The sequence below is a fragment of the Nicotiana sylvestris genome, chromosome 7, assembly GCF_000393655.2.
Source record: "Nicotiana sylvestris chromosome 7, ASM39365v2, whole genome shotgun sequence".
Taxonomy (NCBI): domain Eukaryota; kingdom Viridiplantae; phylum Streptophyta; class Magnoliopsida; order Solanales; family Solanaceae; genus Nicotiana; species Nicotiana sylvestris.
In genome coordinates this window covers 50,139,910-50,154,595 of record NC_091063.1, presented here as the reverse complement: position 1 = coordinate 50,154,595, position 14,686 = coordinate 50,139,910, and the positions used below count along the sequence as shown (strand labels likewise).

General features: G+C 40.2%; 1 long non-coding RNA gene across 2 annotated transcripts; it reads left to right on the top strand.

The window, feature by feature from the left end:
- Positions 1-9,628: 9,628 nt before the first annotated feature.
- Positions 9,629-14,314, top strand: LOC104221870 (uncharacterized). Of its 2 annotated transcripts, none has more exons than XR_011401144.1 (3): positions 9,629-9,953; positions 10,196-10,309; positions 14,257-14,314. It is a non-coding gene; the product is annotated as an uncharacterized lncRNA (long non-coding RNA). The 2 variants fall into 2 exon arrangements; XR_709841.2 differs by lacking the exon at positions 14,257-14,314 and adding an exon at positions 10,618-11,582.
- Positions 14,315-14,686: the final 372 nt, after the last annotated feature.

Sequence of the window (14,686 nt, the reverse complement as noted above, 5' to 3'; positions counted from 1 at the left end):
ATTTGGATTTTCAATTTTGGGGATTTGGACCTCAACTTGAGGTCAGATTTCAAAACCAATTGCATATATGAGTTTGTGGGTAAATGGGTAATCCGGTTTCGGTTCGAACTTCGAGTTTTGACCAAGCGGACCCATGGTCAAATTTTTACTTTTTGGGAACAATATTGGAAAATCTATATTCATGCATTAGAATTGGTTTATTTAGCATTTATTGATGTTATTAGGTAAATTATGACTAGATACAAGCGGATTGAAGTGGAACCGAGAGGTAAAGTGGTAATTGAAGCTTGATTTTGTCCGTGGAATTGAGGTAAGTGTTTGGTCTAACCTTAGCTTGAGGGAATAGGAGTTGTGGTCTTAATTGCTACATGTTAGTGTTGAGTACGACGTATAGGTGTGGTGACGAGTATCTATATATTGGTGTCAAGTATGCCTGTGAGTCTTATATCATGATTGTTTTGACTCTAATATGTACAGTCCATACTTCAATTGATAATTATCAATGTTGAATAAGACTTATGAAAGTTTCTTGGTAATTGACCATTGTTGAGTATCGGCCCAAGTTGAGATTTATTTTGTGAAATAACTGTTGAAACGAGATTGGTTATAGTTGATTCCCTTGACGGAATATTATTATTTATATTATTGATTCTCTTGTTGGGATATATTGTTTCTATCATTTAGGTGAGGAAGAGTGTAAAGCACGAAGGGTGATGTCATACCGATATTTTGAGAGCTAATGCACGAAGGGTGATATCGTGTCATGATTTGAGAGCTAATGCACGAAGGGTGATGTCGTGCCGATATTTTGAGAGTTAATGCACGAAGGGTGACGCCATGCCATGATTATGAGAGGTAATGCACTAAGGGTGATGACGTGCCATTTCTGTTGCTTCATATGGTAAGAACGAGAGTAAAAGCATGAAGGGAGATGTCGTGCACGTGTTACTGTTTCATTACTCTTGTTGATACAAATATGGCGTTCATTATGCTTCTCTATTAGTTTATTGTTAGAATTTGATATTCCCCACAGCGTGTCCCCTTCCCATCTTATTCTGTTGGTTCATGTTATTATGGTTCTGTTTGCATATGATTTAACTGCATATGTTATATGGTTGTCGTATCCTAGCCTCGTCACTACTTCGTCGAGGTTAGGCTTGACACTTACCAGTACATGGGGTCGGTTGTACTAATACTATACTTTGCACTCTTTTGTGCATATTTTGGTGCCGGACCCGATGAGTAGCTGAGGTAGCTGCCTTCAGTCCAGGGAGACCAAGGTAGATCTGCTGGCGTCCGCAGGGCCTGAAGTCCCCTTCCCTGTTTTAGCTTTCTACTGTCTCTTTTCCTTTCGAGAACAGTTGTACTTTTCTTTCTAAACTAGTATTTGTAGAAATTCGTAGATGTTCGTGAAATTGTGACACCAGATTCGTGGGTAGACATGTATTGAAGAATTTGAATTTGTTATAACACTTTCGCACTTTATATCTGATTAGCTTTAGTTGCTATTTATATCTATTTGGGTTAATTGCTAATGTGTCAAAATCTCAATAGTTGTCTTGCCTAGCTTTCATGAGTAGGCACCATAACAACTCCTGTGGGTGGGAAATACGGGTCGTGACAAGTTGGTATCAGAGTCTAGGTTGCCTAGGTCTCACAATTCACGAACAAGCTAGGTAGAGTCTGAGGGATCGGTATGAAGACGTCTGTGTTTATCCCCCAGAGGCTACAGAGTTTAGGAAAAACTTCACATCTATTCTTTCCTGTAGTGTGACTTGATTTCTCAATGCTAATTGAACTTCCACTTTGTTCTTTCATAGATGGTGAGAACACGTACCGCGTCATCAGCTGACCAGCAGCCCGAGCCCCCAGTAGCAGCTCCTGCGAGGGGCAGAAGCCGAGGTAAAGGTAGGGCTTAGCCCAGAGCTCGAGCAGCAGCACCAGCGGTAAGCCTCAAATAGAGTTCGAGGAGGAGGCTCCGGCCCAGATAGTTCCAGCAGGGCCAACTCAGGTTCCAGAGGGGTTCATCGCCACCCCGGTACTCTAGGATGCTTTGGTCCGCCTAGTGGGCCTTATGGAGAGTGTCACTCAGGCAGGCATATTTCCTGTAGCACCAGCTACCTCTCAAGCTGGAGGAGGACCCCAGACTCCTGCTACTCGCACTCCGGAGCAGATGGCTCCCCAATTTCAAACTCCAGTAGCTCAGCCAGTTGGGGTAGTTCAGCCGGGTGTTGTGGCATAGATCGGTGATGGGTCAGCTATGTCTGTTGATGACTTGTAGAGACTGGACAGGTTGACCAAGCATTTTACTCCACATATGGCGATACATCTTCCTAGGATCCCCAGGACTATTTGGACAGTTGTGACGAGGTTCTATGGAACATGGGGATAGTGGAGACCAATGGGGTCGACTTTGTTGCTTTTCGTCTATCAGGTTCTGCCAAGGCTTGGTGGAGGTTCTTCTTAGCTATTTTTGGAGAAGTTTCTACCTATCACTCAGAGGGAGGACTATCGGAGGTAGTTTGAGCATCTCCAGCAGGGTTCTATGACCGTCACTCAGTGCAAGACCAGATTTATCGGCTTGGCCCGTCATGCTCTTCTTATACTTCCCACAAAGAGAGAGAGAGAGAGTGAGGAGGTTCATTGAGAGACTCGTTCAGCCTATTTGATTGTAGATGGCTAAGGAGACATGGAGCGAGATTTTTTTCTAGGATGCGACCAATGTGACTAGGAGGGTTGAGAAGGTTCTAGCTCAGGGGAGCGGTCAGGGGTCGAACAAGAGGCATCATCATTCTAGCAGGTTTAATGGTGCCTCATCTGGAGGCAGGAATTCTTTTGGTAGAGGCCATCCTCCCAGGCCGTTTTATTCAGCACTACAGACTTCTCCAGGTGGTCGTGGTTCTCATATGCAGTCCTCAGATCAGCAACCTTTCAGTGCATCACCAGCTCCCATTAGTACACTCTACCCTAGAGTTTTCATGGTGGTTACTTAGGCTGTCAGGGTCAGCAGTCCCAACATCTAAGGGCTTGTTATACTTATGGTTATACGAGGCATATTGCTAGATTTTGCCCTCGAGCATCGAGCAATTCTCAGTATCAGGGTTCTCGTGCCATGGTTCAGGAACCGGGTGTTCCACCTCCCGCTTGGCCAGTTAGAGGTAGGGGTCAGGCAACTATAGGTGGAGGTCGAGGTGTTAGAGGTGGAGGTCAGGCCGTTAGAGGTGGAGGTCAGGCCGCTAGAGGTGGAGGCCAGCCAGCAAGAGGCCATCCTCGGGATGTAGTTCAGAGTGGTGGGACCCAGCCTCATTGTTATGCTTTCCCAGCCAGGCTTGAGGTCGAGGCATCTGATTCTGTTATCACAGGTATAGTTTCAGTATGCAGTAGAGATGCTTTGGTTTTATTTGATCCAGGGTCCACATACTCCTATGTGTCATCTTATATTGCTTCGTATTTGGTTGTGCCTCATGTCTTTGAGTGCCCCTGTTTATGTGTCCACACCGATGGATGATTCTATTATTGTAGATCGTGTCTATCTCTCGTGTGTGGTTATTATTGGGGATCTTGAGACCCGTATAGATCTCCTACTTCTCGATATGGTCGATTTTGATATCATTTTGGGGATGGATTGGCTATCACCTTATCATGCCATATTAGACTGCCACGCCAAGACTGTGACTTTAGCCTTGTCGAGTTTGCCTCGATTAGAGTGGAGAGGGACTCCTAGTCATTCTGTCAGTAGGGTTGTCTCTTATATGAAGGCTCGGTGTATGGTAGAAAAAGGGTGTTTGGCTTATTTGGCATATGTTCGTGATTCTATTGCTAAGGTTCCTTCTATGGATTTCGTGCCAGTTGTTCGGGAGTTTCCAGAGGTTTTCCCTGCAGACCTGTCGGGATGCTACCCGACAGGGATATTGACTTTTGCATTGAGTTGGCTCCGGGCAGTCAGCCCATTTCTATTTCGCCATATCGTATGGCCCCGTTAGAGTTGAAGGAATTGAAGGAGCAGCTGCAAGACTTGCTTGATAAGGGCTTTATTAGACCTAGTTTCTCGCCCTGTGATGTGCCGGTGTTGTTTGTTAAGAAGAAGGATAGATCGATGAGGATGTGTAAAGATTATCGGCAATTGAACAAGGTCACCATCAAGAACAAGTATCCATTGTCGAGGATTGATGATTTGTTTGATCAACTTCAGGGTGCCATAGTGTTTTTGAAGATTGATTTGAGATCTGGCTACCATCAGTTGAGGATTAGGGCATCTGATGTCCCTAAGACAGCTTTTCGCACTCGGTACGGGCATTATGACTTCTTAGTGATGTCATTTGGGTCGACGAATGCCCTAGCAACTTTTATGGATTTGATGAATCGGGTGTTCAAGACATACCTGGATTCCTTTGTGATTGCCTTCATTAATGATATTTTGATCTACTCCCGCAGCCAAGAGGAGCATGAGCATCATCTTCGAGTCGTTCTTCAGACTTTGAGAGACAGTCAGTTGTATGCTATGTTTTCGAAGTGTGAGTTTTGGTTGAGTTCAGTAGCCTTCTTGGGTCATGTTGTATTAACATAGGGTATTTAGGAGGATCCGAAGAAGATAAAAGCAGTCAAGGACTGGCCTAGACCCACATCAGCTTTAGAGATCTGGAGTTTCATGGGTTTGGAGGGTTATTACCGTCGGTTTGTGGAGAGGTTTTCATCTATAGCAACCCCGATGACCAGGTTGACCCAGAAGGGTTCCTAGTTCAGGTGGTCGGATGAGTGTGAGGTGAGCTTTCAGAAGCTCAAGACAACTTTGACTACGGTGTCGGTGTTGGTTTTGACCACAGGTTCAGGGCCATATACAATGTATTATGATGCATCTCGTATTGGACTTGGTGTGGTGTTGACGCAGGATGACAAGGTTATTGCATATGCTTCACGACAGTTGAAGATCCACGAGAATAATTATCCAGTTCATGATTTGGAGCTAGCAGCCATTGTTCATGCGCTGAAGATTTGGAGGCATTATTTATATGGCGTGTCTTATGAGGTGTTCACAGATCACAAGAGTCTACTATATTTGTTCAAGAAGAAGGAGCTAAATTTGAGGAAAAGAAGATGGTTAGAGCTATTAAAAGACTATGATATCACCATCTTGTGTCATATAGGGAAGGCCAATGTAGTGGTCGATGCTTTGAGTAGGAAGTAAGCCAGTATGGGTAGTCTTGAGTATATTCCGGTCGGTGAGAGACAGCTTGCTTTGAGACCGGCCGTGTTTTAGCTTGCACAGTCACTCGGTCTTCATTATTTGAGCGTATCAGGGATCGACAGTATGGTGATCCTCACTTGCTAGTCCTTAGGGACACAGTGCGACACAATAGTGCCAAGCAGGTTACAGTTGGAGATGATGGTGTTTTGAGGATGCAGGGTCGGGTTTGTGTGCCTAATGTAGAGGAGGCCCATAGTTCTCGATATTCTATTCATTCGAGCACCGCTAAGATGTATCAGGACTTGCGGCAACATTATTGGTGGAGGAGGATGAAGAAGGACATTGTTGCATATGTAGCTCGGTATTTGAATTGTCAGCAGGTAAAGTACGAGCATCAGAGACCTGGTGGTTTGCTTCAGAAGATTGTGATTCCTGAGTGGAGGTGAGAGCATATCACTATGGACTTCATTGTTGGACTCCCACGGACTCAAAGGAAGTTCGATGCAGTATGGGTTATTGTTGATAGGCTGACCAAGTCAGCGTATTTCATTCCTGTGACAATCTCCTATTCTTCTGAGAGGTTAGCTGAGATCTATATCTGGGAGATTGTTCGTCTTCATGGTGTGCCCGTGTCTATTATTTTTGATCGAGGTACGCAGTTTACCTTGCATTTCTGGAGGGAAGTTCAGTGTGAGTTGGGTACACGGGTCGAGTTAAGCATAACATCCTCAAACGGATGGCCAGTCCGAGAGTACTATTCATATTTTGGAGGATATGCTCCGAGTATGTGTTATTAACTTTGGAGGTTCGTGGGATTAGTTCTTGCCATTAGTGCAGTTTCCCTACAACAACAACAACTATCAGTCGAGCATCCAGATAGCTTCCTATGAGGCATTATATGGTAGACAATGTCGATCACCAATTAGGTGGTTTGAGCCGGGGGAGGCTCGGTTGTTGGGCACGGATTTGGTATAGGATGCCTTGAACAAGGTTAAGATCACTCAGGATAGGCTTCGTACAACTCAGTCCAGGCAAAAGAGTTATGCCGACCGTAAGGTTCGTGATGTGGCATTTATGATCGGAGAGCGAGTGTTGCTTTGGGTGTCGCCCATGAAGGGCGTGATGAGAATTGGACAGAAGGGCAAGCAAAGCCCTAGGTTCATCAGACCTTTTGATATTCTTGATCGAGTGGGAGAGGTGGCTTACAGACTTGCGTTGCCGTCGAGTTTATCAGCTGTGCACCCAGTGCTTCATGTGTCCATGCTTCAGAAGTATCACGACGATCCATCCCACGTGTTAGACTTTAGCACTCTCCAGTTGGAGAAGGACTTGACCTACGAGGAGGAGCCGGTATCTATTCTATACCGGTAGGTTCGTTAGTTAAGATGGAAGTTCGTGTGCAGTAGAAATATCAGCCTGTTGAGGCAGCGACCTGGCAGTCCGAGTCCGATATGTGGAGCCGATATTTCCATCTCTTCACTGACTCAAGTACTTTTCTCTGTACGTTCGAGGACGAACGATTGTTTTAGAGGTGGAGAATGTGATGACTCAAAAGGTCATCTCTTATTTAAGAAGTTAAATTTGTGTTTTGAGGCCTTAAAAACCTCCTTTTGTCTTACCTTGATTTGTGTGCATAGTCCGGGCGCATTTCCGGAAAGCTTTTATGTGAAATTTAAGAGAAATATTGAATTTAGCCTTTAAAATTGATCAAAGTTGACTTCGGTCAATATTTTTGGTAACAGACCCGAACCTGTGATTTGACTGTCCTGTTGGGTCTGTAATAAAATATGGGACTTGGGCGTATGCCCTAAATCGAATTCCGAGGTCTCTGGCCCGAGAAAAGAATTTTTAAAAAAGAATTGTTTGCCAGAAAATATAAAGACTGTTGGAAATTAAATGGTGTGTGATCTTGATGGTATCGATCCTGTATTTTGGTTCCGGAGCTCGGTACAGGTTTAAGATAATAATTAAGTCGAACCTGTGAAATTTGGTAAGAATCGGAGTCGATTTGATATAAATCGGACCCTAGGTTGAGGAAATGGAAAATTTGAACTATCTTATGAATTTCATGAATTTGAGGTTAAATTCGTAGTTGTTAATGTTATTTTGATGATTTGATCGCACGAGCAAATCCGTATGATATTTTTTGACTTGCATGTATGTTTGGTTTAGAGCTCCGAGGGCTCGTGTGAGTTTTGGTTAGGCCACGGGGTGATTTGGACTTAGAAAACCCAGCTGTGCATCTAGTATTTTTGTACAAGCCTCTGATCTCGCAATTGCGAGATCAGGCTTCGCAATTCCAAACGGAACAGGCCTGGGAAATGCGACAATTGTGTCGCAAGTGCGAGCCAGGCCTGGGCAAGCCATTCTTGCAAATGCGACACTCTGGCTAGAAATGCGAAGGTCACAGGAGTCGCAAATGTGACGTAATTGTCGCAAATGCGAAGGGAAATTTATAGGGTTCACAAATTGCGAACCCCTGATCGCAATTGCGATAACTGCACCTATTAAGTGAGATTTTAGATGGGATTTTTCATCATTTTCACTTCTCTCAAACCCTAAACATCTTTAGGCGATTTTTCAAAGGCTCAAACTTCTCCAAATCTTAGGTAAGTAATTTCTAACTCATCTTCTTCAATCTAATTCATCTTTTTACTTAATTTCACTTCAAAATCTAGGTTTTTTCATGGGAAATGGGTGTTTTTGGGTAGAAATTAGGATTTTTAAATTTTGGGGATTTGTACCTCAACTTGAGGTCGGATTTCAAAATCAATTACATATTTGAGTTCGTGGGTGAATGGATAATCGGGTTTTGGTTCGAACTTCGAGTTCTGACCAAGCGGACCCGGGGTCGATTTTTGACTTTTTGGGGAAAACATTGGGAAATATATATTCATGCATTAGAATTGGTTTATTTAGCATTTTTTGATATTATTAAGTAAATTATGACTAGATACAAGCAGATTGGAAGTGGAACCGAGAGGTAAAACGGTAATTAAGGCTTGATTTTGTCCGTGGAATTGAGGTAAGTGTTTGTCTAACCTTAGCTTGAGGGAATAGGAGTTGTGGTCTTAATTGCTACGTGTTAGTGTTGAGTACGACGTGTAGGTGTGGTGACGAGTATCTATACGTTGGTGTCAAGCACGCCCGTGAGTCTTATACCATGATTGTTGTGACTCTAATATGTACAGTCCATGCTTAAATTGATGATTATCAATGTTGAACAAGACTTATGAAAGTTTCTTGGTAATTGACCATTGTTGAGTATCAACTCAAGTTGAAATTTAATTTGTGAAATAACTGTTGAAACGAGATTTGTTATAGCCGATTTCCTTGCCAGTATGTTATTATTTATATTGTTGATTCCCTTGCCGGGATGTATTGTTTCTATTGTTTGGGTGTGGAAGAGTGTAAAGCACGAAGGGTGATGCCGTACGTGATATTGTGAGTGAGTGTTAATGCACGAAGGGTGATGTAGTGCCGATATTGTGAGTGTTAATACACGAAGGGTGATGCCGTGCTATGATTTGAGAGCTAATGACGAAGGGTGATACGGTGCCGATATTTTGAAAGTTAATGCACGAAGGGTGATATTGTGCCATGATTATGAGAGGTAATGCACGAAGGGTGATGCCGTACCATTTCTGTTGCTTCATATGGTGAGAACGAGAGTAAAAGCACGAAGGGTGATTCCATGCACGTGTTACTATTTCATTACTCTTGTTGATACAAATATGGCATTCATTATGCTTCTCTATTAGTTTATTGTTAGAATTTGATATTCCCCGCATCATGTCCCCTTCCTATCTTTTTCTGTTTATTCATGTTATTATGGTTCTGTTTGCATATGATTTAAATGCACAGGTTATATGGTTGTCGTGTCCTAGCCTCGTCACTATTTCGCTGAGGTTAGGCTCGACACTTACCAGTACATGGGGTAGATTGTACTAATACTGCACTCTGCACTCTTTTGTGCAGATTTCGGTGCCAGACCTGGTGAGTAGCTGAGGTAGTTGCCTTCAGTCCAGGGAAACCAAGGTAGATCTAGTGGCGTCCACAGAGCCTGAAGTCCCCTTCCATGTTTTAGCTTTCTACTGTCTCGTTTCCTTTCGAGAACAGTTGTACTTTTCTTTCTAAACCAGTGTTTGTAGAAATTCGTAGATGTTCGTGAAATTGTGACACCAGATTCGTTGGTAGACATGTATTGAAGTATTTGAATTTTTTATAACACTTCCCTACTTTATATCTGCTTAGCTTTAGTTACTATTTATATTTGTTTGGATTAATTGCTATGTGTTAAAATCTTAATAGTAGGCTTACCTAGCTTTCACGACTAGGTGCCATCACGATTCCTGAGGGTGAAAAATTCAGGTTGTGACATTTTACTGTGTAAAAGTTCTATTCTCTGCCACCTACCTTACATGACTCCTCGAGTTTTCCTCCAATTTCTTCCCTTCGTACAATGTAGTCTAGAAATTTCTATTGCCTTTGATTTTTTTTCGATTTTGCACAAATTTTACTAGCAGTGCTTCAAATGACTGGATTCTCTAAGATGTCTCGATGTTTATAAATCTAAGAGAGGCACAGTTCCATGTTGTTTTAGAGATTTAGCTCTGTCAATTCATTTTCCTTCGATGTTCGTGGTTTTACTACGGAATTCTTAAAAAGTTATCAGATTTTCTTATAACTATTCTAAAAATTCATGTGGATTTGGCTCTCCTTTAACCGATTCTGCACATGCACCTGAAGAAGATGGGCAAGAGAGAAAGTAAGTCTCCATCTTGAACAACTATTTACTCTTTCTCTTAACCATCTTATGCATTTGTTTTGTTTGTTGCTCCTTTTGGCCTTGAATTTTAGTTTAATTTCAAAATTTCTATATTTTGGTTAGGTTTTCCTGGTTATTCTTTAATTTTACTTAGTTTTTATTCGTTATTTTTTTATGGGCATGTAAACATATGATTCTATTTTTAATCTGGAATTCTCCTTGTTACTAATATTTTGAAACAGCAATTGGAGGTGGATGAACATATGGGATTTGGAGGTGGACGAACAGAGGAAAACTTGTTCTATCAAATTCTTTTGGGGCAAATTTGCAACTAAAATTACTTATATGTAATACATGTATGTATATGTTTTCCTCTCCTTATTGATATATTCTAGAATCTATTCCAGAGCTCTACTTTCTCTGCATTTTGCTTCCTTTATTGCTTTGCTTCTGGCCATTGCTATGGGTCATCTTTTTCAGATTTCTTAGGTCGAGTTTGTCTTTTGTGTTTTTGTATTTTCGAGCTGCGCTAAGTTTTTTTTCTTTTTATTCTTTATTTATCGCACACTACCTATTTTCCATTATTGGTTGTGATAGGTTACAAGTACTTTTGGCATAAGTACTTTACTTTATGTTTTGATGATCTAACAAACTTACCATCCAGAACGAGATAAGGAACCTATTATACATTTAGAAGACCTTAAGATCACAAAGTTCCCGGTTGGGATCCAGCGTGGGATATAACTCAAGTCTTTAGAGTGGAAGGAACAACTGAGGGAACAGATCCCTACCAGTTCCCGAGGAGACTGTACGAAGTCAACTTTCTAGCTGGAAAGCTGCTGCCTTTACACGCTACTATACAGGAACAGTACAACAATCAACTTTCTGTGGAAGGCTTTTCACCTACCTTGCTTACATAATTGTAAGTGATGTCACACATGTGTAAATACATTTAAGGAAGGTAAAACAACTTACTTCATGAGAGAACAAGATAAGGAATCTGATATAATTAAGTTCCCTTACATTCAGAATAACTAGTCAGATGTCTGGTTCAATTCTCAATGAAATCAGATAAGGAAACAGCAGAGGGACCAGATAGGGATCAGTTCCCATCATCGTTGTACAGTCAACTCTATTGCTGTAAAAGCTGATGCACTATACCGTCTAGCGGGCTGCTACACTGTACCGTCTGGCAGTAGTACAACAACACAACTGTAGCTTGCTAAGGCCAAACTAAAGGGCACTTTATTACATCATCCTTGATGACATCATAAACATATATTATCAATATGAGGCAAGGTATTTCATTTCTCTAACACTTGAAAATCAAAAGACAATATTCTCTCATATGCTAGCCACAATCTCTCTCAAGAACAAAGCTGTTGCAACCTCAAGGACAAGATCCAAAGATTGAAGATATCTTAAGTCCTTAAGTTTGTTGAGTCTTTGTTATTTCTTCTTCATTTGTAACTCCTACTTAGCTTAGTTACAACATTGTGTAGGAAACCCTTTGTAAATCATAAACCCTTGTGTTTGTATCTTGGCTAGAGTTAGTCGAGTTGTAAAGTCTTTGTAATAGAGATATTAAAAAGTGGCTTATAATAGAGTTGTTACAAGTTAGTAATGGATTAAGAGGTTAATTCCTAGGTTACAATAGGTTGTAATCTGAAGTTTGCTCAGTAATGAAGTTGAAATCCTACATGGGTAGGTCATGGTTTTTAATCCCGTAAGCTGGGAGTTTTTCACGTAAAATTCCTCTGTGTTCATTTACTTACTGTTGCATAATCTGTGGAAACCAATATAGGACGTGGTCTCTATATAGTTTGGTGGACTCATATATTCTATCAGGTTGGAATATATGCATTTGTATACCTTTTTATGTGTGTTTTTTACTTGATTTTCTTCAATTATTTAAGACAATATTTTTCTTAATACCTGTCGATTTTTATTTTATCTTTCCATGTTTCCTGCTTGTGTTACTTTTGAAAAGTTTGGTTGTGAGTTATGCAATTCAATTATTGTAATAACCTGAAGTATCAAAATTGTTGTTGCGAGATTGGGTCTATTCATTTGCTCTATATTTGACTTTTAAATTGCTCTTCTCCAACTCTAATACTTTTATATACATTTCTTTCCTGACGTTATATGTATATATGAGAACTTTTACTTTTACAATATTCTCTATCTGTACATGCAAAATTTTATTATTAGTGACAACTTCCATGAATATGACTTCTTGCTTTCCTTTTACTTTACTTTTCCAGCTATTTGATCTTTTCGTTGTTTACTTAACGTGGTGGATTAGACTACAACCACGATGCAATTAAGGCACTCAATGTTATGCCTGCAACAACTTAACAATTTAACAATTTGATTGGTCAGTGAAATTACAAAACAAGTGAAAAGGATAAATACTCTAATGTCATATCAAATCTGCCAATGACCAAGAAATAAGAAATTCATGATGATTCCATTTACTTAAAATACAATAGTAGATGAAGAAGGTGCATACACTTCAGTTTTCCTTTTTATTTTAAGATTTTTATCTCCTAAAGAACTCTTCCCAAAGATTTTATTATAAGTTTTCAATTTCTTTTGAGGGAAACATAGTCAATTTCTAGTTCTGTGGTTGTTTTTTGCATAATACTTTTGAAGTAGAGATTTTTGTTTGAATTCATAGAAAAGATGATATGTTATTACACAAGTACTTAAGTCTAAGATAAATGGTTGGATAAAGTATATTTGTATTTGTCCTTTTTATATCATATGTGTGATTCTCGTGGCTTTGATAAATGGTTGTTAACTCTTCATGTTCGAAGAAAAGTTCCACCTAGTTGTGTTAAGCACTAATAAACTTAATTAAAAATAGCTAATTTTAATAAAATTAATTAGAAATAGTTAATTATATAGTGTTAAGTATAAGAATGTGTAACACCCCATAAATAAGGCGTAGGTGTGAATGTGTTAAATGAGTGGTAAGGTTATATATTGAACATGTGAAGTCTCATCGGGATGATTAGGGGTGAAAATAGTTACTTCAAAATCAAGATGGAAAGTGAGGTGCATAAGATTTGACAAAATCGACTAAGTTTGCAGAAGGTTCGTATTCCATCAGGTTTTAGTGACAATATGTAAGGAATTTTGGAAAACCCAAAGCATGAAAGATGTAGGCCTTTAAAATAGCTTTCCAACGATATATTATGGAGCCCGAACGGACCTTTTTGCAAAAGGTTATGCGCATTTAATATAACAGTATGCGATATGCACACCCGGTAGTGCGCCCACAAGCGCGACCGCGCTAATTTTGATGTAGTGTTACTGTCGTTTAGCGCGGTCAGTAGCGCGGGCAGGCCTCCAGGTGCGCGAGTGTGCTAGTGGGGGGTCGTTTTAAAGTTATATTTCGTCCCCCACAACCCCAAAACATAAAAACTTGCTCTAGAAAGAGGAACTCTCAAAAACCTAACTCCTTAAGGGTCCTTCCACCACCCAAGATATTCGATTGGGACATCATTGTTTAGAGAAGGAATCCTAGAACTCAAATTCAAAGGGTTTGAATTTCAAAAAGATTAAAGTTGAAAAGATTGACAACGATTGTATTACGCTCAAAGGCAGGAAGAAAAGGTATGTAAGGCTAACTCTTTACGTTTGGGGATGTCTACGATTCTCCCTACGTCCCATTCATTATGACCATTATCAGTTTCCTTAGAAAGTAATTGTGCCTTAGTTCCCTTAATAGCAGTAGAACTTCTATTCTCTAGATGGCATAGTTTCATAATCATTCGATATTCTATGAGTTTCAGTTATGACGAATCAAATCATTATGAATACTTATCTCAGTCTAATCCTATTCACTATTCCAGTATCATGTAACTCGGTATGACTCATTATTTTAGTATCATGTATTGCAGTATGATTCTCAGTTCCTGATTTTAAATTCCTAAATGTTGAACACCTGTATTTGGGCCTGAGGCCGTAGTTATGTATACATATACTTGGGCCTGAAGTCGTAGCTTGTGCATATATATATATATATATATATATATATATATATATATATATATATATATATATATATATATATATATTCGGCCTGAGGCCGTAGTTTATCAGATAAACAGGTTGCTCATCATTCAGAAGAGGGAGTATTCATATCCTTACTTTCTTATTCAGTTATCAGTTTATCAGCTAGCAGTTCAGTTTCAGTTTTAGTAATTACGGTTCTTTTGTTCAACTATTTTACATACTAATACAATTCAAATGTACTAACGTCCCTTTTGCCTGGGACCTACATCTCGCGATGCAGGTAACGATTTTCAGGTTGACGATTCTGCTTGCTAGGACATCTCATATCATCTATTGGTGAGCCTAGTCTTTCGGGGCCTTATCTCTATTTTGTTTTATTCATTATAGTATCTCGGTTAATGAGGTATACCGGGGACCTTGTACCGGTAAACAATTAGCATTTTCAGTATTCTTTAGAGGCTTCGTAGACTATAACCCAGTCAGTCAGCTAGTAGCAGGCCTTCATGTTTTAGCCTTGTCGGCTACTTGTTTATACTTGCAAAATTTTCAGTATTTTCCGTATCTATGACATTTCAATCAGACTCTTTAGTAGATTATCATGTTTTACATTTACCTCTAACACATAGTTATTCCACACATTGATCCAGCCATGCAGTTGGTTTGCTCGGTCACATGCAGTCAGGCACCGAGTGTGTGTTACACCCAGACCA